Source organism: Oreochromis niloticus, linkage group LG3 (genome assembly GCF_001858045.2).
Source record: "Oreochromis niloticus isolate F11D_XX linkage group LG3, O_niloticus_UMD_NMBU, whole genome shotgun sequence".
Classification (NCBI taxonomy): Eukaryota; Metazoa; Chordata; class Actinopteri; order Cichliformes; family Cichlidae; genus Oreochromis; species Oreochromis niloticus.
In genome coordinates, this window is record NC_031967.2 from 34776980 (window position 1) to 34800549 (window position 23570).

The 23570-nt window shown below is 39.9% G+C and overlaps 1 long non-coding RNA gene across 1 annotated transcript; it reads left to right on the forward strand.

Annotated features, from left to right (window-relative positions):
• The first annotated feature begins 341 nt into the window (after positions 1-341).
• On the forward strand, positions 342-3860 carry LOC112845023 (uncharacterized). Its single transcript, XR_003217798.1, has 4 exons — positions 342-935; positions 1034-1377; positions 1510-1647; positions 3539-3860. It is a non-coding gene; the product is annotated as an uncharacterized LOC112845023 (long non-coding RNA).
• Positions 3861-23570: the final 19710 nt, after the last annotated feature.

The window sequence follows — 23570 nt, forward strand, 5'->3', positions numbered from 1 at the left end:
ATCTCATTGCCATCTTGTAAACTCAGTCTTAATAAACATTTAAGGGGTCTCTACATGGGACAAGATTAACAGTGATGTAACCATGGACTGTCAGTGAAATTCAACGACTTGTGACTTGTGACGCTGAAGCAAAATGACCATTAGCAATGTGAACTGGGTGAATCCTGAGTGAAACTTGAGTTTGGGATGAGCTACTGAAGTGCAAGTTCCACATGTGCAGTAAAAGTATGACCTGTGGAGGAAAAATGCTATTTAGCATTGTGAAAGTCAGACTTAATGTGGTAGAGTCTTGGTCTTGTTTATGCAAACTATGTGCTTACATCATTGCAAAGTCAGCTACTCAGTGTCAAGACTTGTTTCTAGAGGAATCTTCTTATCCTGCTTCTTACTTTGGTCAGTTGTATTCAGTAAAGGGTAGATGAGTGACTGAGTTACTAAAATGTCACACAATTAAAACAAAAGCAAGGGCAAACACGACAAAACAATAAGGAAACTCAGCAAAGTGAAGGCACGGTCTGTGTCCTAGTTCATTGCCAGCTTCTTCTATGCAGCAGTGTACAAAACAGGACCCAAGAGTGAGGACTGAGATTGGAAATTAGAAAAGAAGGAACATACCTAATGAGGAGAAATCAGGCTCCTGTGGGCTTTGGCCTTTACTAGTCAGATTTCACAGTGGTGAGCTGAATTCCCCTGACACCAATGCAACCCTACTCACCCTCAGCATGCCTCAAATGAATGATCAGCAAATTTTTTCAGGATGTTAAGAATGCCAACTAGCTATTCTAGAAATTACATAAAAAGCCTCAATAATTTTTGTGATGTGCTTCACAGGGCACTTGAGTTTATTAAACTGTCTCCATATTTGAAGAGTTTTCCACTCAAACGAATGAACGGCATTTCTCCAAGCAAGACCCTGGGAGGAGTGGAGCTATAAGGTGATTGCAAACTTGTGCGTCTGCGCACGTGCACGCTTCAAATTAGTGCTCCTAAAGAACAGAGCGTTTGAAGGCAAGTGTCTGTTGTTTGCTTACAGTAAAATCACTAACAGATGAGATGAATACAGAAGATGAACAGAAGTCAGGCTGGGGACACACAAAAGGATTACTGGATGATTTACACCAGATTTGTCCAAGAGATCAGAGGGAAGTCTTGATTAGAGGTTTGGCTAGGTTTTTATATCATGTCTAATCCTTACCAAACTCCCTTGTCCTGGTAGATCTGGTAGCCTCCTGTATCCAGTTATAAAATAACTGAGATGAGATCCCCACCACAAAGATTACAACCAATTCCACAAACCTTTGACCTGTGGAAACCTGCTACTCAGCTTCAGGCAACTGGACTAGCTGCTAGCATTTGTTTAACTTAGTGAAAATACAGGTTAGTTTCAACTTATATATTTAACATAAAATGCACAAGTGTTGCTCCTGTTAGGGGGGAAAGGATACTAGTATAGATGGATGCCATTTTCTCTTTCTTTTTGTTGAATCATGAACTCTGACCTTAACTCAGACAAGTGAGGCCTTCAGTGATCTGGATGTTTTGGGACCTCATGGATGATTCGTCGATTCGCTCTTGGAATAATTTCTGCTTCACTTTGTCGAACAGCTTCTATTTAAGGGATTTCTTGACTCAACAGTTGTGGACCAGGTATGTTTGGAAATCTTATCTCCCAAATAAATGAAGGTATCCTTTAAAATATAGTCTAAAGAGCTTGGAAAGAAACGTGTCCAAAGAAACAGAAGTCTAGGTGCTTTTCTTTCCCAGATCCTTAGACCATGATGACCTGGATGACTGAGAACCTTCACAGACCTTTAAAAATGTATTTTGCATTGACTTATTTATTTGTCTAATATTAAAAATTTATTTTTTAATAATAGAAATGTGATCTAAATCATGTAAGTTTGACAAATATGCAAAAAAACAAAAAAACAAAAAAGAAATCTGGAGTGCACTGTGCATAACCAGATTTACTGAAACTGCTATTGCTCAAAGTTTAAAAGCCAAGTTTTTAGCTATCCAAGTGATGGATATTTGAATCAGTAGGCAGTGAAATAAATTTTGGTAGCATCGTCTTTTTATTTATTTTCAAGTGGCTGTGCGTGAGCTCGGTATTTTATCTAATATGGTAGATTTCCATCGAAAAAAAAGGTATATTCCAACAGTTTGGGATCCTGCTGCCACTGTATGCTGAAAGCATCACACATTGATAGCAATGGTTAATGAATGGCTTTTTCATTTCTATGAGAAGTTTTGGTCATTACATTCAATGTTAGGAATATTTGCTCCCATTTGCTAGAAGTGAACTTGGAGCAAATTGAAAGCCAGTCAGTTTTATCACTCAGTGTGTGATGTAGGACCTTTGATTTGGAGCCATGCCCCCCAAAAATCATCCTTCATCCAACAAAAGTTATGGCTTAAGTGAAGGAGAATCAGACAAAACATTTTTACTTTCACTCTTGCTGCAGAAAATATTGGAAATTTGACGTCACAGATCAAAGTTTAGATGACTGACTTAAATATATGAAAAAAAAAATGCACACTAAGCTGACGTATCGGGCCTTACATCAGGCCTTTGCAACATGAATTATGAGGAATAATCTTAAAGATCACAGGCTATCCCATCACCTTGAGTTATAACATTGCTACTGAAGGAGTTTTCTGTGTGTGGTCGTTAAAATATAATGACCCAGGGTGACAGAGTTTCTTCCAGGAACAGAAGCCCACAGACACACACACACACACACACACACACACACACACACACACATGAAGAATGAAGACTAGTATATATAGTTACACATTACTGGAACAGTGAAGGACGATGTCTGAATGGATGGGTGGAGGATGGAGAGAAAATAAAGAAACCCATATATCATATTCTAAGGCTACATAAAACTCATGTAAATCTTAAGCCTAACAAGGTAATAATTTACTTCTTACAGAGAGGATCGTCTCTGTAAACATCTTAAAAACCAAAACCATTAAGTTGGCTCTAAAGCTTAGCTGTGCTGCTCTAGCTTTTGCTTGTTTCTCTACTAGAGAACATGATGTGATTTAACTATTCAGGGTGAGCTTCTGAGTAAAACTTGGCTCACATAGTGAAGAAAACAGGTGGATGAAATATAAAGCCTGTTACAAACTCGAGCTTTCCTGCAGGCCCTCTCTGTCACAGAGATAAATGAACCAAAAGAACTTCTCTAGGATCGAATCGCTTATTAAATACTCAGTCACTATGTTTAATCAGAGGGCTGTAACAAGTGTTATGAAAGAGTTATTGAAGTTATGCTGGAAAAAAAAAGGTGATCAGTGAGTGGCATTTCGGCTTCATGCTGAGAAAGAGCACTAAAGATGTGATGTTTACTTTGAAAGTGTTGATGGAGGCATATAGAGAAGGTCAGAAGGAGCTTCACCGTGTCTTTGTGAATCTAAATAAAGCAAATGATGGGATGCTCTGAGAGGAATAGGGGGTACTGAATGAGGAAATCAGTTTGGTGACAAAGTTAGAGAGGCAAACTTAAAATGGTTTGGGTGTGCAAAGGATGATGGAGCTGCCAGGCAGGAGGAAAAGAGGAAGACCTCAGAGGAGATTCATGGCTGGAGATGATCCACTGTAGCAACCCCTGAAGCAAGCAATTCAAAGAAGAAGTGGCCTGTACCATCTGATCTAGGTGATTTCAACGTTATCTTGCTATGATAATGTGGTGGGGCGTGGCCTGCGGTGCCGTGCAGGGAAGGTGGATGCACCTGCACGGCATCTGCAATCATGCACTGCCGACTTAAATATTGTACTGGGTCCTGTGGTTGGGGTTTTTGTGGTAATGTTGAGCGGGCAGCGGGAGAGCTGTAGCTCTGTGTGCATTGTGAACAGCAACCGTGTGTGCTAATAAAGAATGCTGCAAAGCATGTTGATGTCATCGGGTCTGCCGTGGTCATTTACAGATAACTTGTACTGTACTGCTCTGGAGCAGTTGAGATTTTTGATTAGAGATCAAGAGGTATAAAGTCATCACATACCGACCATCAGTTATCCAGAAATTAGTGCTACCGTAACTTGAAGATCTATTACTCCTCTGTGCATAGACAGGAGGGTCTAAAGTTTTTCTAATGTCTTTGTCTTTCCTTTTTTTTCCCCTTTTGGCTGCAAAAATGATTTTACAGTAATTTATCGTTCTATATCCATTAATGTGTGATCCTACAACAGATCACCCATTTTTACCTAGCCTAACCCCTGTTTTTATATTTTTATATTCTTTACTCTCAAACCATTAAACAGTACTGAGGCTACAGCTGAAAGTGTCATAATGTTGAGTTTGCAGAGTGAGGACCCAAGTGCAAGACGCCAAGGCAGAAGGCCAGGGAACAAAGAGCAAGCAGTTTACTTTACGCTGATAAAAGTCCCAAAAAATAAATCCAAAACAGAGGCACAAAACTGAGTCCAACATACAAAGTAACAAAAAGAAAGAAAGAAAGAAAAAAGAATAACACTAAAAAGGTCAGACAGAGGCAAGGGCGAGGGAACAAATTAAACTCTAACCAAGACTGTATTGAAAAAAGAAGAACTAAAGGTTCTCAAGAATAAATGAAGATTAAAGCCTAAACAACAAGAAAAGCTAAGAAGCAAACAAGAAGTGAACTTCGAAAAGCTTAAAAACACTGGGATCTACCCCGACAGAAAGATGTCTTTTAAACACTAACTTAATGATTATAATCCATCAGATTCTCGGGCGTTTTAATGACAGAGTTGTGTTATTGAGACGTCTGTTAACTTATGCAGTCTGCATTTTTGCCAGCTTTCTTTCCTGGCTTCAGATAAACCAAATTAATACAGCAGCTCTTTTCCAGTCTTACTGACCAAAGCTCTTAAGGCCCACACACACTTATTCTGTGCTTTTAACTACCTTACAGTGCTTCCCCCCTCACACACATTCACAATCACACTGCTGATTTATCTGCAGCAGCTGTGTTGCTTTCAGACCATTTCATAATTTTCCCACAGTGTAGTTTTATCTTCCGCTGTTGGACCACTCTGCTGCCAGTATACTTATCAATAACTATAATTAGTCAGATGCTGCCAGAGCCGCCACTTTCACTGTCCCGAGGAAGCTGTGGGTTAACTTTATGAGTTGATAACCAGATTTGTAAGATTAGTTTTAAGAGCATGACAAAGAAAAGAACTTATTTGAGTTTGCAAAGACATTTTATCCGTCTTCCAAGATGTTTCTTCAGTTATAAAAACTAAAGCTGGAGAGCCACAGGTGTTTAACCCCTAGTAGGTGTTGTGTCCCCTACTGTACCACTGATCATGTGCTCAATATAAAATCATATAAAATCGAGCCATAAAATGAGCCAAGGTGTGAAAAAGGTGTAGGTTATTACCATCATCTGGGTTAAGATTGAAACAAAACCACTGTGGGACCTTGCCCAAACCTATCATGTGAGCTACTGAGGTCACCTGAGGCAAGGTGTGGGCGGGTGTTGAAGCACCTGAGAGGGGATCTGAAGACTGCTAACCTCTGTTCAATGATGGTCGTTCACTGAGGAGAATACCAGCCACCTGCATACAATCCTGACTTCATAGTACACGGCCCAGGAACACCTCAAGTTAAAATAAGAAACTGTGAAAAGGAATCACTTTGTGTCTGTACTTTCCTTAAGTGACATTAAGTTTGTATTCAGATTTAATACTAACGCTCAGAGAACACTTAATTAGATAGAACTTGCTGGTATTGGGTTGCACTCTCAGAAAGGCTTTGATAATTCATGACACACATTCAACAAGGTCCTGGAAACACTGCTCAGAGATTTTGGTCCATACTGACACGGTCGCCTCACACAGCTGATGTGAATCTCCTGCTCCACCATACTGGATTGAAATCTGGAGACTGTGGAGGCCATTTGAGTACAGTGAACTCATTGTCATGTTTAAGAAGCCAGTATGAAATTATCGGAGACGGTGTGTTAGCCTGCTGGAAGCAGTCATCAGAAGACTGTGGTCATACAGGGATGGGGCATATCGATACGCTAATAGCTGCCGTGCTTTCTCTTCTCTCTGACAAAGAGTTGACTCACACAGTTGAAAAATCATTCAATGCAAAAAAAGGAATTTATCAAGATTGGATCAAAGACTGAAAGTTCAGCGTTGTGCACAAATCTCCACCGATATCTTTAGTTATTTTAACCAGACTTAAAATTCTGTCCGTGTTTGCGTCCATGTACAGGCCGGGGGAAGAATGACTGCAAAATGTTTTAGACCCACTGCAAGAAAACGTTGAGAGCTGCAAAACTTCACATCAGAAGAAAGAGCACTGGGCTCAAAATTAGATTTCAAGGAAAGGAAAACCGAGTGATCGGTATGCTTGGAAAGCTTTTCTCCTTACTTAAAAAAACAAACAAACTTTACCTTAGGCTGTCTTCTTCACTACCATTATCTCCTTTCTGCTTCTTCTTGTCTTTCTCTGTAATGCCTTTAGTTCTTCTTGTGTGCATACTGTAATACAGTGTAAGTGATACAGATAGAGCGACCGCAGCTTATGATAACAGGATTACTAGACAGCCGTGTTTCATTTGAGCTCAGGGCACAAAGAGGCTGTGTGTGTGTTTGTGTGCGTGTGGGTCTCCTCTGACTTTTTAGGTGGCCTCAGTTCCAGTAAGTGCAGGGTCTGAATTGGCTCGCTACACCGATTTACCTTCCTACGTGCACACGTGGAGATTAAGACAAGAGGACAGCACCTCTTGTCTACCTTTGGATAACTGTTAAATGTCTTTGACCCGTTCACTTATTTTTAGACGGGATCACATCCAAGGAATAGCTTTCTTTGGTTTTTTGATCCCCTCTTTACGGACACACACACACACACACACACACACACACACACACACACACAAAGATCAGCTACACTGTCCAAAAAAGAAGATGAGGGGAGAAATTTATCCTTCCATCTCTGCCAAGTACTCAGAGTCATGCAAACATAGTTGGTCCTCAGATACACACACAGAGACTTTTCCTCTGTGCTGTGGTTGGGATTCTCAAATTAGCTGGTCAGCAGTCGGTCGTATACAGGGGGGGTTGTCAGCAGGATTCCCGTAACTGAAGCAATTTGGGTCTTTTTTTTTTTCTTTAAACGGTATCTACATTCTTCACATAACCATGACTCTTAACATTCTTTCCTTTCTTTTCTTCAGTCTCTCTGTCTTTCCCTCTTTTTTTTATTTGAATGTTTATGTTTTGTTTTTCGCCAAGGAGCACTCTATGTTTTTACTCAGCAATTCAGCTTCATATCATCCCGACGTCTTTAGTCAATATTTACAATTAAATTGCTTTCGTCGTCATTCCAAGTATGCCTTGGAAACACAAATGCTCAGAGGAGGAAATAATATCATTTGCTGAGTTTATGATAAGTAGTGTGAATTATAAATTATAAATAAAACTGGAAGGCAAAATTGGAGAGCATATCCTATCAAAGTCCTTCTAGAAGCGAACCTTACCACTTGGAAAGTTATCTCAAAGAGCTTGTCTAAACTAAAGTCCACAGTCACGCAAGACTAGAGACTGGTTGGAAACTCTCTTGAAACCATCAGTCTCTAAGGAAAAATGTGCATTCCCAACCGGTTGGAAACTGGTTCACGGAGGTTGCTGGCAGTCACTGTGAAGTCAGTGACATTGCTGGCTCAGACTAGTTGGTGAGAATTTTTGGTGTCTTCCATAAAAACTATCAGGAACTGTTGCAATCTGCTATCCACCAGCAATCACAGGGAGTTTTATTTATTTATTTATTTCAGTACAGCGCCAACTTCACCCACCAAACAGTCTGAGAAGATGCTTTTTTTGCCCTGCAACTCTAGATTGCCAGGAGGGTGCTGACTGGTCTCTGTGCCTGTGTGACTGAAGCCTAAGGCTGTGAACTTCTGCATTAATTTAAGCAGTGATCGGAACATAAACAACTGCATTTAAATCACCAGCATGATCTGATCCCAGAGACACAATCAGCGTGTCTTCAGGGAACACCCTTGTACCTGATGCATCCGGTGGTGGGTGAAAATTAGATAAAAAGGGATGCTCCGACACATGGACGGAGTAGCTGGAGATGAATCCACTGTAGGGGTGGCTGTAGCTGAAGGGGTTAGAGGAGGTCATCTACTCATTGGAAGGTTGGTGGTTTGATCCCTGGCTGCTCCAGTCTGCATGCCAAATATCCTTGGGAAAGATACTAACCCCAAATTGCTCTCTGATGTACCCATCGAAGTATGAATGTGTGTGAACGTTAGAAAAAGCGCGTATGTGAATGGGTGAATGGGGCAATTTGTATAAACTTTGTGTGATCTGGTGGAACAGAAAAGCACTATATAAGAACCAGTCCACACACTATCTACCACCTAAGCCATAGTCCTGCCATAATAATAAACCAAAAAAATTGCTGCCATTTTCATTGCCTTTCCCCCAAAAGCCTGCCTTCGACCTGGACTGCTAGTCCAGATCAGGATCACAGGGTGGCTGGAGCCTATCCTAGCTGTACTTGGACAACTCTATCACTTATTCAGTACAGAAGTTCTTCAATCATACCTATGGCCAATTAAGAATCAGCAATTATTCTAACATGTGTGCTTTTGGACTGTGTGAGAGACACATCCTCAGTGAACCAACATAGGCAAATGCAAATTGTGCACAGCGGAGCTCCAGCCAGCTTGTGGGTTTAAACCAGGAACCTACTTTCTGCGAGGTAACACAGCTAACCCCTGCACCACTGAGACGCCTGCTCCTTTTTCCCAAAAGGAAATTCAGTTTGTCTCAATTAATTTGGCCTTATAGTTTATAAATTAATTGCAGCTGTTTGCTAACTAAGGAAATTAGTTAAATAACTATCCTGCTGCCAGAACTCTGACTTTGCTGCTTCTGTTCAGGTCAGAAGTCGAGCAGGAGGGATCCCTGCTCCGTTGCTCTTTCTGAGGCTCCTTTACAGTTTTTTATTGGGAATTTTGTTACATGAACAATAGAACACACAGATGGAAAATCCTCCATGTTCAGTACATCTGAACATTTTCAGTATCTCCAAACTTGTTTCCCTTTTCTTTTTTCTTCCTTGCGCTCTCTGCCTTCAGGCGTCTTTGAGTTACCCAGAGATTTTGGTCCTTACTAAGCATTTTTCCAGATCCATGTATTAGTGCGTGTGTGGGTGTGTGTGTTTGTGGTGTATCCAAACCTCTCAGAAGGTGATGACAAGACCTCAAAAATCAGAGCTTTTCTTTCAGGCCAGAATTTCTCCCCTTCACTTTTATTACTACTTCTTTTCTTTCCCCCTCTCTCGCTCTCCGCCAATGCGATCAAATCCAACATTCATTTTTTGAAAATATTTATTAGCATAATAAAAAAAAAAAGAAAAAAGAAAATCAATCATTACCGAGCATTTCGTGGCACTCATATGACATCTTCTTGGAGAAAACTGCAGAAGATAGCTGTGCTGTTTTGCAGCGTATCGTCACAGAAAGCTCATCAAGTGAAAGTTGACTGCTGCTCGTCTGCACTGACAGTCAATTGGTTTTGATGGTTGGTGCAGGCTGCAGCCTCTGAGATTCCCTTCCTGAGCACTGATCCCAATTTTGCAAAGAAACCAAAAACTACAGCAGAGAAATTTTCTGGTGATCACACAGAACTTTTGTTGACACCTAAGGCAAAGTATTGCTTGCGCATACACACACACACACACACACACACACACACACACACACACACACAGTGTCTTCTTTTCCAATGGTCCGTGAATTGTTGGAGACATAAAGAGATAATGAGCCGTCAAATGCTGCATATGATCCACTTTTCCAGAACCTTCTGTCTGACCACAGAAAACAGACCGTAGAGATTTGAGACACACATGCCCCCCCCCAACGCACACACACACACACTTTCTCCATCTATAATTAACACAACCGCATGTTGGGCTCTCATCTTCTTCTTTTCACGTCTCTAAAAATCCATGTTCATGTTAGGCAGAATGATGGATTGAGGAGGAGAGGTGAAAGGAGGGACGGAAGGAAGAATTCTTTCTTATAGATAGAAGGAGAAATAAGAAACGAGGCAATAAGAAGGAAGAAAACCTAGAGATAAGTGAAGTTATTGAAATATTTTTGAAATATCTGAAATATCTGCTTTTTATCAGCTGCTGTGAATGTTGCTCATCAATTTCACGTCAATTCAATTTTGTTTATACAGCACTGTATCACAACAACAGTCGCCTCAAGGTACTTTATATTGGAAGGTAGATCCTACAATAACAGATACAGACTCATCTCACCTGAGGTTGTTCAAATGTGCGTCCATATTTACCAAGATAACCTTCTGCACTCAGTTGAATTATCAGTCTTGATATTGTTGAAACCTGGGATAGGTTGGTGGGCCAACACTACAGACAGCATATCCTTTCCTTAATTAACTATAACAACGAATGTTTCCTCCCCTTAAAGCAGCTGATGGCAGTTTATCAAATTTCAAATGGTCAGTGAGAAAATGGCTGATGAGAAAAATATGAAATAGTGAACAAAGTCGAGAGGTTACCAGACCGCAAAGTTAAAACAACACTGAAACAAGATGGTTTAAAAAATATCTTTGGGTTATTCAAGTTTTCTTTCTCTCTCATTTTCCACAGCCATGTGATTAACGCGATGTTTCCACATCAATCTAAAAAACCCATTGTTTGGTCTTTTGACATAACCACTTGGGGAAGCAGACTTCTCGGGGCTCCAGTAGATGACTACATCGGACTTCCTGTTCTTTTAGTTGGCCATTGTTTATGAATGCAGGTACAAAAGGTAAAATAAATAAATAACAAAAAGCTAATTTGTGAACATTTCAAATTTAATGTGACATAAGGTGTTCCCACATAGCTCAAGGAAAAAAAATTACATTAAGTTGCAAAATAGGATTGCAGTAAAGCAGAGGACAGATGAAGGGTGAGAGAAAAAAGACCGACAAGAAGCTGAAACAACAACTTCGAGTGGGCGACAGACAGAGGTAAACCGAGACGTTTGGCCTGTTGTGTTAACAACAAAATGAGCGTAATGGAATTAAACAGCTCCGAATCAGAACTGGTAGACTGACTCCAGTTCAATTAACTGACACTCAGACACACGGTCTGTTATATGTCAGCCGCCTTCAACACCACACAAAAATCTTTGCATTTTTGTGTATGTGGCATCTGAAGACAGTTTGGCATGCTGGGGAACGGCAAGGCCAAGATCTGGTTCGTTGTGGGGACATGCAAACACGCCGAGAGGCTGAACATGAAACAGACGCACACACTGGCTGACTTGCAGGAGTCAGTATCTTTAACTTCAGGGCACATTCAGAACATTCAGTTAAAACCAGAGAGAGAATCAGACCCAGTTTAATACTGAGAAAGCTGCACAGCACTACTGACAGTTTACTTTTTTTTGTTAAAGAAAGCTTCCATCCATCCATTTTCTTATCCAAATTAGGATCACAACCTATCTTGGCTAACAGTGCCGAAAGGCTTTTATAAAACTTGAACAAGAAACTTTGTTGTGAAATACGTTGCTGTGGCTTCCAAGTAAATGTAGAGTGTGAGCTGATAAAAACAGGCGTTGAAGCAAAACCAAAGAGGAAAAAAACCCTAAAGGAAAACAGTGTAAACTGTTTCCTGTTTCCTCAAAACACAGATGACCACTGCAATCATGTTACAACAACGCACATGATAAACTTCGAGGATGATTGTAATCCTTCCATCACATTTTCTTATCCAATTTATTGTCACTGGTTGTTACAGGACAAAGGGTTGGGTAGACTGAGAACCTTAGGCGGACAACAATTCCCACTCCATTACACAGCTACGCCACATTTATTATTACTGTCTTTGGACTGTGGGAGGAAGTGGCTGTACCAGGTGTGAGGCCATGCAGGCATGGGGAGAACATGCAAACTCCACACAGAGAGGCTCCACTGATGTGAAGCACATCTGTGCTGACACATATAATACTGAACAAAAAAAAAGAAGAAAGATAAGTAGATAAGTTGACGATCACTCGGATCACTTAAATTTTGCTGAGCCATCGATCCACACCAACCTCCTCCCTTTCCACACTTTGTATCTATGTAATGCCATCACCAGATTTCCTGTCCTAATTTTAATCCCTGTGACAGAAGAACCCACAATGTCACAGGGACAAACCCAACAGGCCAATGACACCACATGAATAAACACTCTGTTACAAATGTTAAGAAACCTCCTCCCGAAGTAGTCTGAGCAAGACTAGCCTTCTGCTGGCGGTGAAAAAGCAAAGGGACAAAACAAAAATTATTTGATGAGATACCTTTTACCAGACATGTTAACGGATCCATGAAAAACTCCAGCTCTGAATAGAAGTGCTATGTTCATGTACTACACCCACATGATAAGAACAAGTTATGCTAAGTTTGAATATTGTTGATTTCTAAACCCAATATGCAGACTTGGATTATGGGAAAAAACTTGACCTTTATTTTGGTGAAGTAGCAATCCAGCAGGTGCCAGTCCCCAAATTTAGGTGGTACATAATGGAAACTCACAGGCAGATAAACTAATAGTAAGACACAACAACACACTCATGAGGTAATCAAGAGAAGACAAAAGTAAAAGTAAAAAATCTAAGTAAAAGTCAATAAAAGGCACAAAGAAGACACAACTATCAAAATAAAACAGCAAGTAACTGAAACCTAACACTTAACATAGACACGAGACTTATGAAGACTTGGGAAACACACAGGAAACAGGGAATATAAGCAAACTATAACCAAGAACTAGACTAAAAATAAAAATAAAAAAAATAATAATCATTCACATTGGTTCTATTGTTATACTTCTAATTGTTAACAAGCTGTAAGCACAGCTTAAAAACATCCAACACTCAAGTTTAGAATTTGTAGGTAATAAAGTGGAAAAAGAAAAAAAAAGAATAAAAAAGAACTAGACTGAAAAGTCCAACTAAAGCTATGAATATTTTCTGATAGGATATCAACACAGAACCAACCATGAATGTCTGCGATATACGAACACAAAAAACTCAGAAACTAATAACTCAGACTAAGAACACTAAACCCGATTCTGAATTGGATATTTGAGATGAATGGATGGATGAATTTTATATTCACGACATGGTTAAAGAAAACCCAGGACCACAGCAAGACATACTTTGTGCCACTTGCCAAGCAATTATCCAGATAAAGTATTTTCTTTTGCTATTAAAAAACAATAATAAAATACAAAAGAGGATGCTTATTATTTTCCTTGATCTGTTAACAGCTGAGTGAAAGTATTAGGGAGAATTTTTGCATAGCAAAACATTTGAATGTGATTATGAACAAACGGTGCATCCAATCGTTTCTTGGCTTTTTGTCCGGCTGTGTTCCTGTTTGCTTTTTATTGATCTCCTTCCATTAATCAATAACAAACAAAATATACATCTGGAAGCACTGAAAACACACACACACACACACACACACACACACACACACACACACACTTACACACAGAAATATGCAGTTTTCCCTCGTTATTTGTGTTTACTCGCTAACTTTCTGAACAACTCTGCGATCAATAAAATCGGCCGAAAATATGAAACTGCACACAAAACACAGCGGTTTCACAAAGACGCTTAGCTTTGCTGTTTTTTGTGTGTGTTTTAATATGGCTGTTACACCACAGTGCACGGGGTCACAAACACTATAAACCCACCATTGAGCTGAATGTTAGTGGGCACGGACTTCAGACAAACACTGTGTGTGTGTGTGTGTGTGTGTGTGCCTTTGCGGGTGTTATGTTGAGTCCTTGTTTGTGTGTGTGTGCGCATATGTGTGCTCCTTCCATGCTTTCTGTTTGTTTGTCCGTACTTTAAATGGGGGCACTGGGAGGTTTGTGAGCGGCAAGCTGGTTTACTGGTCTCCAAACAAAGTTAATGAAGAGACGAGTCACACAGAGGGCAGAGAGGCAAGCAGAGAAGTGAACACGGGGCGAAGAAACCAAGAGGGGTACAGACAAGATAAAAGAGGAGAAGAGAAGAAGAAAAGGGCAGAGAAAAGAAACATGGAGGAGAGACAGGGAAGCGAGAAAAGTGGATGGTGGACGAGAGCTAAACAGATGGATAGAAAAATGATGACGACAGAACAAGAAGAGATGAGAAAACAGAGAACATCTGAAGAGAAATGAGACACACGGAAAGAAGGAGTAAGGGAGAGAAAACGGACAGAACGACAGAAACAACTATGTAAACGTGAGAAAGCTAATTCTCACGTTTACATAAATTCAGTGAGGGGTAATGAGAATGAGGGATCAAGGGATGAGCAAGGAGAAGTAAAGAAATGGCAGAAGTTATTTGGATGAGACAAGTGAAAACAGAACGGGAGAGCAGAAGAGAAGGAAAGGAAATTAAGGAGGATACAGAGGAGGGAGTTCAGAAGGGTGAAGGTGGAACAAAGGGAAAAGATGATGAGAAGGAAACAAAGAAGTTAGGTGAGGGGAAGTGAAGATGAAGGGGACATAAGAGAGGAGGAAGCTGAAGACAGAGGAGATGAGAGGCGAGAGGAAAGGAAACAAATGGAAACAGTGAAAAGAGTGATTGATGTGCAGATAAAGGAAGTCGAAGAAAGGAAGAAGAGCAGGAGAGGAGTGAGAACTATCAGCAATGGAGGGAGATTAAACAACCCCGCTGTTTACCCCCACACTCAGTACTAACAGGGAATCATGTCACAGTGTGAGGGAGGTCTGGAATCCCATTAATACAAACCAGCAGCCAGTCAGTGGGAACTCTTCAGTGACCCTCCTCCTCTGGTCTTTATGTCCCTGGATGGCCTGTGAAACAGCCTCCAAAAACAAATGAGACCACTTTCTGGCTGGCTCCCTCCTTTCACTCATTTACACCCCGTGAGGTCACAAAATTCTGTTTCTGATCTCCAAAACAGCTTTTTGGATTCTACAATACACTGGACAGGTCAGTTACTGAGGTGCATTTAGCATTACCGCTACCATAAACTGTAAAAGCACATTGCATAAGCACAGATATTAGTTCATCGCCAACAGAGTACTAGAAGTTTGCAAGAAGAAGTCTGCAGTACTAAACTGTAATGTAATTACTTACTTTAGTATAGTAACATGTTGAAATATTAATTTTTCCAACACCAGATATTTATGTTCTAAAATCGATTCTCATATTAAAATATCGATATTTTAGTAATTTGGGGTAAATTTGTAGTTTATTACTAACAGGACCACAGGGAAACGTAACTGTATCACGTGATTGTCTAAATGATTGGTAGGAACTACTTCTTCTTCCGCCTGTCATAGCGATATGCAAAATACGGCTGTTTGAATGCATCACAGCTCACGTGTGATCGCTCACTAAGTTGATGATTGTAAGCGGAGTCATGTGTGGAGCTATTTCAGCGCCACAAACAGCCAAGAAGTGGTTTGTGACACATGTGGCAAGACCACAAATCTTGTCAAACACAAACAAAAGTAAATCATAGCATAGGATATGATGACGAGTTTATGATGAGGAGGAGAGGGACAGGTGCTGCTCGGGCGAGATGAAAGTTGCTCAAGGAGTTCTTCCGTGTGGCAGGCAGGCACCATCCAGGTACAGAGGAAGAAAATGTGGAGCTGTAGGCAATGTGGAGAACTGTTGCTGAATTTTGGAAAGTGACTTCTAACTTTTTCTGTCTATGATCAAATGATGGTAATTCACCACATCCTTAAAACTACAGAATCACATTTGTTCGGGTATCTTTAAAATATACAGCTTACTTGCAGACCAACCGCCATTGTAGGCTTTAAAAAATAATTATACAACTCTAAATATATCATATATTTGATAGATAGCTAGATAATAACGTGCATCTATAAAATATTTCTCTGTTTTATTATTTTCAATCAGTCACATTTGTTGATTGCTACTTGAATGTTTTAAAATGTAGGTATTGACTTGTCGTATACAAATAATGTCAGAGACTTTTGGACACATTGTCATAACGACCCCATGCATATTGAGGTGGTACTCAGTTGTAGTGGAAGATGGCTAAAACCAAGTAGACCCAAGTGGACTTGAGCTGAGTAGGAACTAGTGAAAAAGAGGCATTAGTGCCTTCGGTGGCCACTTCCACTTCTTCATATTCTTATAGTCTTCATATTCCATCTCGTGTGGTTGAAAATTGGCACTGAAGGTTCCAGCTGAAGAGCAGATGTTCATTTACCTAAAAATGTCTTCTTTTCATGAATTCACTTGATAGCATGGCATCCTCAATCTCCTTTAACCAAACTTGGGAACCAGTCAGAACCAACCAGTTTATTAGGGCTTTTTATGTAACTTTGGATAACTAGCCTGTGATTCCAACAGTTTCACCAAAATCTAAATTTATATAGGAATTTGCTGGAATGAAACCAAAGCCTGCTCAAGCCTGATTGGTCATTTTAAGTAACACTACGAGTGGAAAGAAACCACTATCCATCTTTTGTATCTGTTTATAAAGACTTTAATCTTATAAGAATTTTAATTTTAACTGGATGAGCTGGTTTGCATTATCCATGAGAAAAGCACACATTTCCGAAGAAAATTTGTGTCATAAACAAAGAGGGGACACAAATAAAAAGACAACTCTGAACATCTAAGAAATAAAATAATTTATTAGTAAAGTTTCTTTTAGTCCAGTACAAGTATATTAGGCTTTAAATGCACCTACATCATTCCTACGCCTGTTCAACATCCAGCCAGACCACCACGAAGTTGGCCCAACAGTCACTCAAATGCGGTCTGAACAAGTTCAAACGGGAGGTATCGACCCTCCATGCCGCTCCAGACCTGACGGAGCCTGAGAAGATGCTTTTTTCCCCTTCCTCTTGTACTATAGGTGTTTGATTTGGTCGGTCCAGTCTAGCTGGGCTCACATGGTCGAACGGAAGCCAAGACTCACCAAGGCGGGGATCTGTCAGCGATCCTGGCAGCAGCCAATGAGAATTTGGCTCAAAGTGGAAGAACTAAAGAGCGATTTGGATGGGAAGTAAATCAGACAATCCCCAACTCAACTTGGAAAAGTAAAAGCAAAATCTAAAAAAATGAGAACAACGATGGCATAAATTGCAAACACCTCATCAGCTGTGTCTTTTCAAGTGTTTTAAGTGTGTTAAAATTACTACTTTATGATGAGAACGATGTAGATGTCTGAAAATTGACTGAACCAAAACCAGGAGCGCTGTTTTGACAGCTTCGACTTATATAGGGAGGCTTTCCATAAGATTACAGCACGTATTTATTTAAATTAAATGTTGTTGGGTGACGAGGCCTCATTAGGCTTACAGTCTGAGCTGTAGACCATCCAAGAGGTGCTGCATGTGGCTAACATCAGGACTCTAAGTGAGCTTTTGAATTTGTTTTAAGACCTCTGAAATGTTGCTGATTGCAGCAGATCTATGTTGTCTTCCCGTGTTTCAGTTACAGCATGAGAAAAAATTGTTGTGCAAATGTCTCAATATGGATTGATGTTACAAAGCCGACTTGGATCAATACATTTCATCAACCCATGAAAAAAAAAGCTTTTACAGTGATTTTTAAACTGTGAGGTGGCCCAAATAAACAACCAGGCCAAAATATCCCAGCTGTATGCATTTCTTCAGGAAGTATAGACAGAATGAGATTTTGACCAAGGACCCTTTTTAATTACTTGCTTTCCCTGTCCTGTTAATGACGGATGAAATATTGTAGGATCCATGAACTTGTTTTGGCTTCTGAAAAGCAGCATGTCAGAAAAAAAAAGGTTTAAGACTCTCTGTTATAGAGCAAAATACTCACTGATTCCAAATATGAAGTAACCAACCTGAACGTGAGATCCAAGGAAAAGCTGTAGTGAAACTAAATACTAATTCAATCAGATTTTTAGACTGCTGCCCAGATAGCAACCATATTTGGGACTGATCTGGGCAACCTTTGGCACATACAGCTCTGTTAGGGCAATAGCAAATATTGCACAGGCCAGATGTGGACAGGCCTGAATCGGGTTACAGCAAGTGTTCTGTGGGCCAGATGTGGCTCCGAAATGTTACAACAAAGCTGTCCCGTGTACGGCAGATCAGCAGCTGTTGATGCAGCTAGACTCACCCCGAGTAAAAACCAGCAACAACTTTTTTTCTGCATGTGGGGACATGAGCTTAAGTGTTGGACCACACTGTCACCTAAAAGTTATTGAACAATTGGAGCTAAATAATAACAACACATTTTATTTTTTAGACGCCTATCAAAATACCCAAGAATAAAATAAATGATCACAGGGGAAAAAGCAGTTTTTAAATGTCTGGATTTTGAACTCAGATTTGAAAAGTGCTGGTGAATCAATATTTCTGAAACTAGAAGGTAAAGAGTTCCACAGCCCGGGAGCAGAGCAACTAAAAGGGCCATAAATGAAGAATACTTATTTTAAATGACATAACAGGCCCGTGATCTTCACTCTGTTTTCTTCTGAGCATATTGATAACATCAAATCTGAACTTTTGCCTTTGTTTCTGCTGCTTTTTCGCTCTTGCCATCTTCTTCTCTCTGTGTTCCAAATCTCTGTCTCGTGTCTCTATCGCTTAACCTCTTCACCAAATGTCTTGCCCAAATGTCTCTCATCATTCTCTCTGTATTTATCTTTGATCCAACTCTCAGCCTCGGCCCCTGTTTCCCTTTCTCTCTCTCTCCCCCTCATTTTGTCCGTCTGTAGACAAGGACTGCCAGTTCGAGGTGTTGAAGATATCCTGGAAGCTCACCGGAGGCCGGCGGACGTGAACCCGAATCGTGGCTCAAAAACGTGTGTTCGCGTGTGTTTCCTTCGTGCATGTGTGTTTCCTTGCACAAATACACATGGGTGTGTTCACATGTGTGTGCGTTCTTGAAACGAGGCGATCAACTTTGAGCCAGGGGTTTAGGAGAGACAAGGAGGGCGGGAATTATGGGAAATGAAACCAAGTCGAACATTTAAAAAAAAAAACAAAAACAAAAAAAACACTTTTGTCTGCTTTTTATTTCTGTGTGTGCAAAAGTTCCAAAAGTCAAACGTGCCTGAGAGATCCACAAGGGACAAAAGGCTCATGCGAAACAGTGAAATACGATTTTCATTTATTTTTCATTCTTTGATATGCACAGTAATTATCGTCTCTTTCCTCTCTTGCAGTTTGCTGTCTTTGTTGTTCATGTCCATCTATCCCACAGCCTGCTGCATGATAATAATCAGCGGGAAGCAGAAGACTATATGGCCAATAATTTTTGAAGAGCCAGTTATTGCTTTAATTATCTGTCAGTGAATTCAGCATCTGTCTACACTAAACGAACAGCTTGTTGCACCAGAACACAAGTTTCCTACAATACTCTTGTTAGTGCTCAAGCATGCCAGCATTTGGGATTTTTCACCTGCAAGTATGCGCATGCTTAACATATGGTCTTCCAACAACATTTCACTCAATCGCACTCAGGCTCATACTTCCTTCAACCTCTCTCTTTTACTCTCTGATTCAAACACACATCCAGACTCAGTATTTCAGTCATAAACAGGTCATAAAGGCCTGTCTTTACTAATGACTCAGCTAAAGAGAGAAACAGATCTTCTCCACAGCCTGAATGTGGGTAGAGTGGTTCTTTATAGTTTGGCTTCTTCTTCCTTCATACTTTTTCTTTCTTTTTTGGGGGGGAGTGGAAATGCTTGCTGAGAGTTCCCAACGGTGCTCTGGAGTTTGGCCGCCTTTCATCACCAAGTGCTATTTATTAGTGTATTTAAGCTTTTCAACTCGCAGGTTCAATATGTACTGAACAGACATAAAGAGTTGTGGCTGGAGCTTCCAACTGCATCTGGTTTGAAGTGTGAGTCTAAAACGAAGAGGCAGATAAAGTAGAATAAGGAAAAACCAGGTCTAGAGAGGTTTGATTAAGTCTTTGTACTGCCAAAGGGCTCTTGAGCATGACAGCATACCTGGGAGAGCTCCCATTATTTTTAACTGTCTTTGCTGTCATTTTTCGTCTGAAAACTTGTTACCCAAGAGTCACTCATTTGTCAATCATTTAGTCATCTTTACAACTTATCTGAAAATTGAGGATGATAACTACTGACACAATAAGTGGATGAATGGAAGATTTCACAGTTATACAGCATTTTCCCCCAAAATCAAAGTTTTATTTCAAGTAAAGTCATCTTTGACCGTGTGGTCCTTTGCGAGGCTGTGGGATGATCCACTACATTTGGTCATACTGTAACTGTCTACTGGACATATTTTTAAAATTTGTACATTAAAAGTACTCATAAGATAAACAGTAAAGACTTGTCAAGACAATGTCTTGATCTTTTAAGTAGCAACACAAGTGACATTTTAGGGTTTGGGTGAAGGAGCTCAACAAATATTTGTTGGATTGTTATTTAAAAAAAATTGTCCAAACATTCGTCACTGCTCCCATTGGAGATTGCCTCAGCGGATCATCTGCATGACCTCCTTCACTACAATTACGAAATCCTCTCTCAGGTCATCCTCTTTTCATTTGGCAGCCTCTCTGACCTTGTCTCAACCCGAGCTGTCGCTCTCATGTAGTCATTTTTAAACTCACTTTAGATCACAGAGTCATCTGCAAACACCATAGTCCACGGAGACTCCTGCCTGAGCTCATCTGTCAGCCCGTCCACAGACTAAAATTATCAGGAAGCACTACAGTATTTGGACTACTTATTAAATGCTACTTTTAGAAGCAATTGATTGGGAAAAATATACAAAACTAAAGATGGCTCATTTAGTCACAGCCCTGTTTTATGAAAATCAGAAATCAGTTCACTGAGGTGTGTAGTATGGCCAATTCAAACTTGCAGCTTCTCCAAGGAAATGCTTTGAAATGTGCTTTCCAGGTCAATTATTAACAGACTCTCCCAAAAGATGAGCCAGCAGTGGATTCAACTCATCTCCGACAGCAGATGTAATACCAATTACGAGATACACATAAGCTTTTACTTATTTATATATGAGATGTACTTTGTGTGTGATGATTATTAGTAAATATTGCCACTAGTTGAGCTGACTTTTTTTTTAACAGCAGATGGATCAGCTTTATAGAGAGGAATAAGAATCGCGTTTTTTTAGCCAGTAATGAGAGGCAAGAAAATCAATATACTATCTCTGTATAAGAAGTATAGGCAGTACATGAAACAAAAGAAAATAAGGAGACAAAGAAAAGAGCAGAACCGCTGAGAACAAGATGTCACAGTCACACAGTTTGACTGACATGTGATTTCTGGGAAATTCAGTGTAGAAAGACCACAGAAAACAGCACAAAGCTACAAAGATAAATTAAAGAAAGAAGCTTTATAATTACAGTAATTACACATCACATTAAAATCATTACAGTCTGCCCTGCTTTGGTATTTATGCAACCACTGCAGCTCTGACAAATTGAGGAAGTCACATGATAATCCCGAACACATGTCTTTTTAAGCTTTTGGCAGGGAGTAAATGTAAGCGGGTATCTTTTATAGAGGAATTGTTTCTCAGCTCTTCATTTGGTAGTGAAGGCAGAAAGTAGAGCATCACTTTTGCCAGCGTGACTGATTGCATAATGACTCACCATCAGAGCCAAAAGGCTTCTACAAGTTTGTTGATTTCATTCATCATCACAGATTATATGAGAGATGGAGGGGATGGGAAGCCAAACAAGAAGAAGAAGAAATATTAAAGGGGAATTTTTAAAAATGGATTGAATGGATTGTCGTCACTTCCCAGCACTTCTCCCCATTTCTACCCATCTCTCGGCCTCATCTGCTCTCATTATGAGAGCATATACATTTTCAAGGGGTTTTTCTGAACCACAGTGCCACCTTCTGGTGCCGAGAAACTGCAGTCAGACGTGACCTAGCACATGGTGCGACTAGCTTGTTCTGCTGTGGATCATTCTTTTATGTTGTTGCCTTGGAAACGATTTGTCCGTTAGTATTGTGAGTAATTTTTAAACACCATTAGAGTGATCTTTGAAGTTTGATAAACTTTAGGTTCAAGGCGAACAGCTGATATTTAGCCAGGTGTGGAGTGACTTTGCATTTTCATTTACATTCCTCACCACAAATTTGGACTGTAAATAAAACAGGGACACATTAATACTCATGTCTTGATGATGTCTTGTGCTTTATTTGTTATTTGCACAAAAACAGCACAATTAATTATGAGAAGTGTCACTGAAGTCCAGAAAAGTTACACCTTGTTTTTGTTGGAAAAGTTGACAGTGTAAGCTATCTGTCTAGCTTTGAAGATGGAAACTCATTGCAAGGACAGAATACTGGCTATTTCGGCTTCATTCATTTGCTTTTGTACCCCCCCCCCACCTTAACTACCCGCCCACCCCCATCTTTTGGTGTGCAAATTCTTCCCTCCATGCCAGGCTGACATCTGCTGTTGCCAACCATAATAATATTGCCGGACAGACACACACTGTGAGACAGACGAGCATATAAATACTTCCACATTACTGGAATACTTAGGCAGAGAGAAACGGATGGCTGGAGGACAGACGGGCCGAGGTGTTCCAGAGGGCAAAGTGTAGATGGATGAAGGGAAAATAAAAGAGAAAAATAGACTCAAGTCGATGTACGCCAGGAGAGCAAGAACTTGTTCTTCTCACTGTCTTATGAAATGAAACTTTATATGTGATTAAAATGATTGAAAATTCAATAACGTTTTGTGTTGGATAGATTTGTACAAATTGGCAAATGCCACCGTTTTAAAAAAAAGAGCCATTGTTTTGACAGTAGTATCTGAAAAAAAAGTCCATTAAAGTTCTCATATTCAGTGAAGATCTTTGCAGCTGTTCTTTATGATTCCCTGGTGTAATTTAGAACATATTAAACTATATTAACTTTGATCTAGAAAGTCAAAGCTGCAATTTTATCTGTGGTATGTTGCCTCAGGATGAAGAAAAAAAGACTGCACCAGGGGAAAAAAAGCCAGACATGGAAGGATTAAAGAGAAAAAGGATTTTGTGTGGTCTGCATTGGAGGATGGTACTGTAAGTGGTCCTACCAGGGCACTGATGGATGGGTTGATGGTGAAAGAAAAAAGCATAAGAAGAAGAAGCAAAAATGAATGAAATAAAAAGAGTTGTCTTTTAAAGATAAATCGTCAATTTTTTTCAGCAAATCTATAAAGATTTATATCCCTAGTTCATATCCAAGTGACAAAGTTCTGCTTCCTAGGAATTATGATTCATATCTTTCCAGAGCAAATGAGGAAATAGCTAAAACTCTGGCATGAATATGGACAACTGGAAATAAAAGTCAGTTCGACATTAGTGTCACCATGCTTTGTCTATAACATTAAGTATTTAAGACTGAATCTGCTAATGCAAATGTAACAAGATTTAAAAAATGCTTTTTTTTAGAAGAGCACAGAGTCTTTTGGAAGGATAGTATTAAAAATGAGTACTTTAGAGGGACAGCTCCGTTGGAGATGTAAGGCTCAGATGGTTTAGACATGTGAAGAGGAGGGATATAGTGGGCAAAAAGGAGGACCTCAGAGAAGACTGATGGATGTATTATTATTGTATAT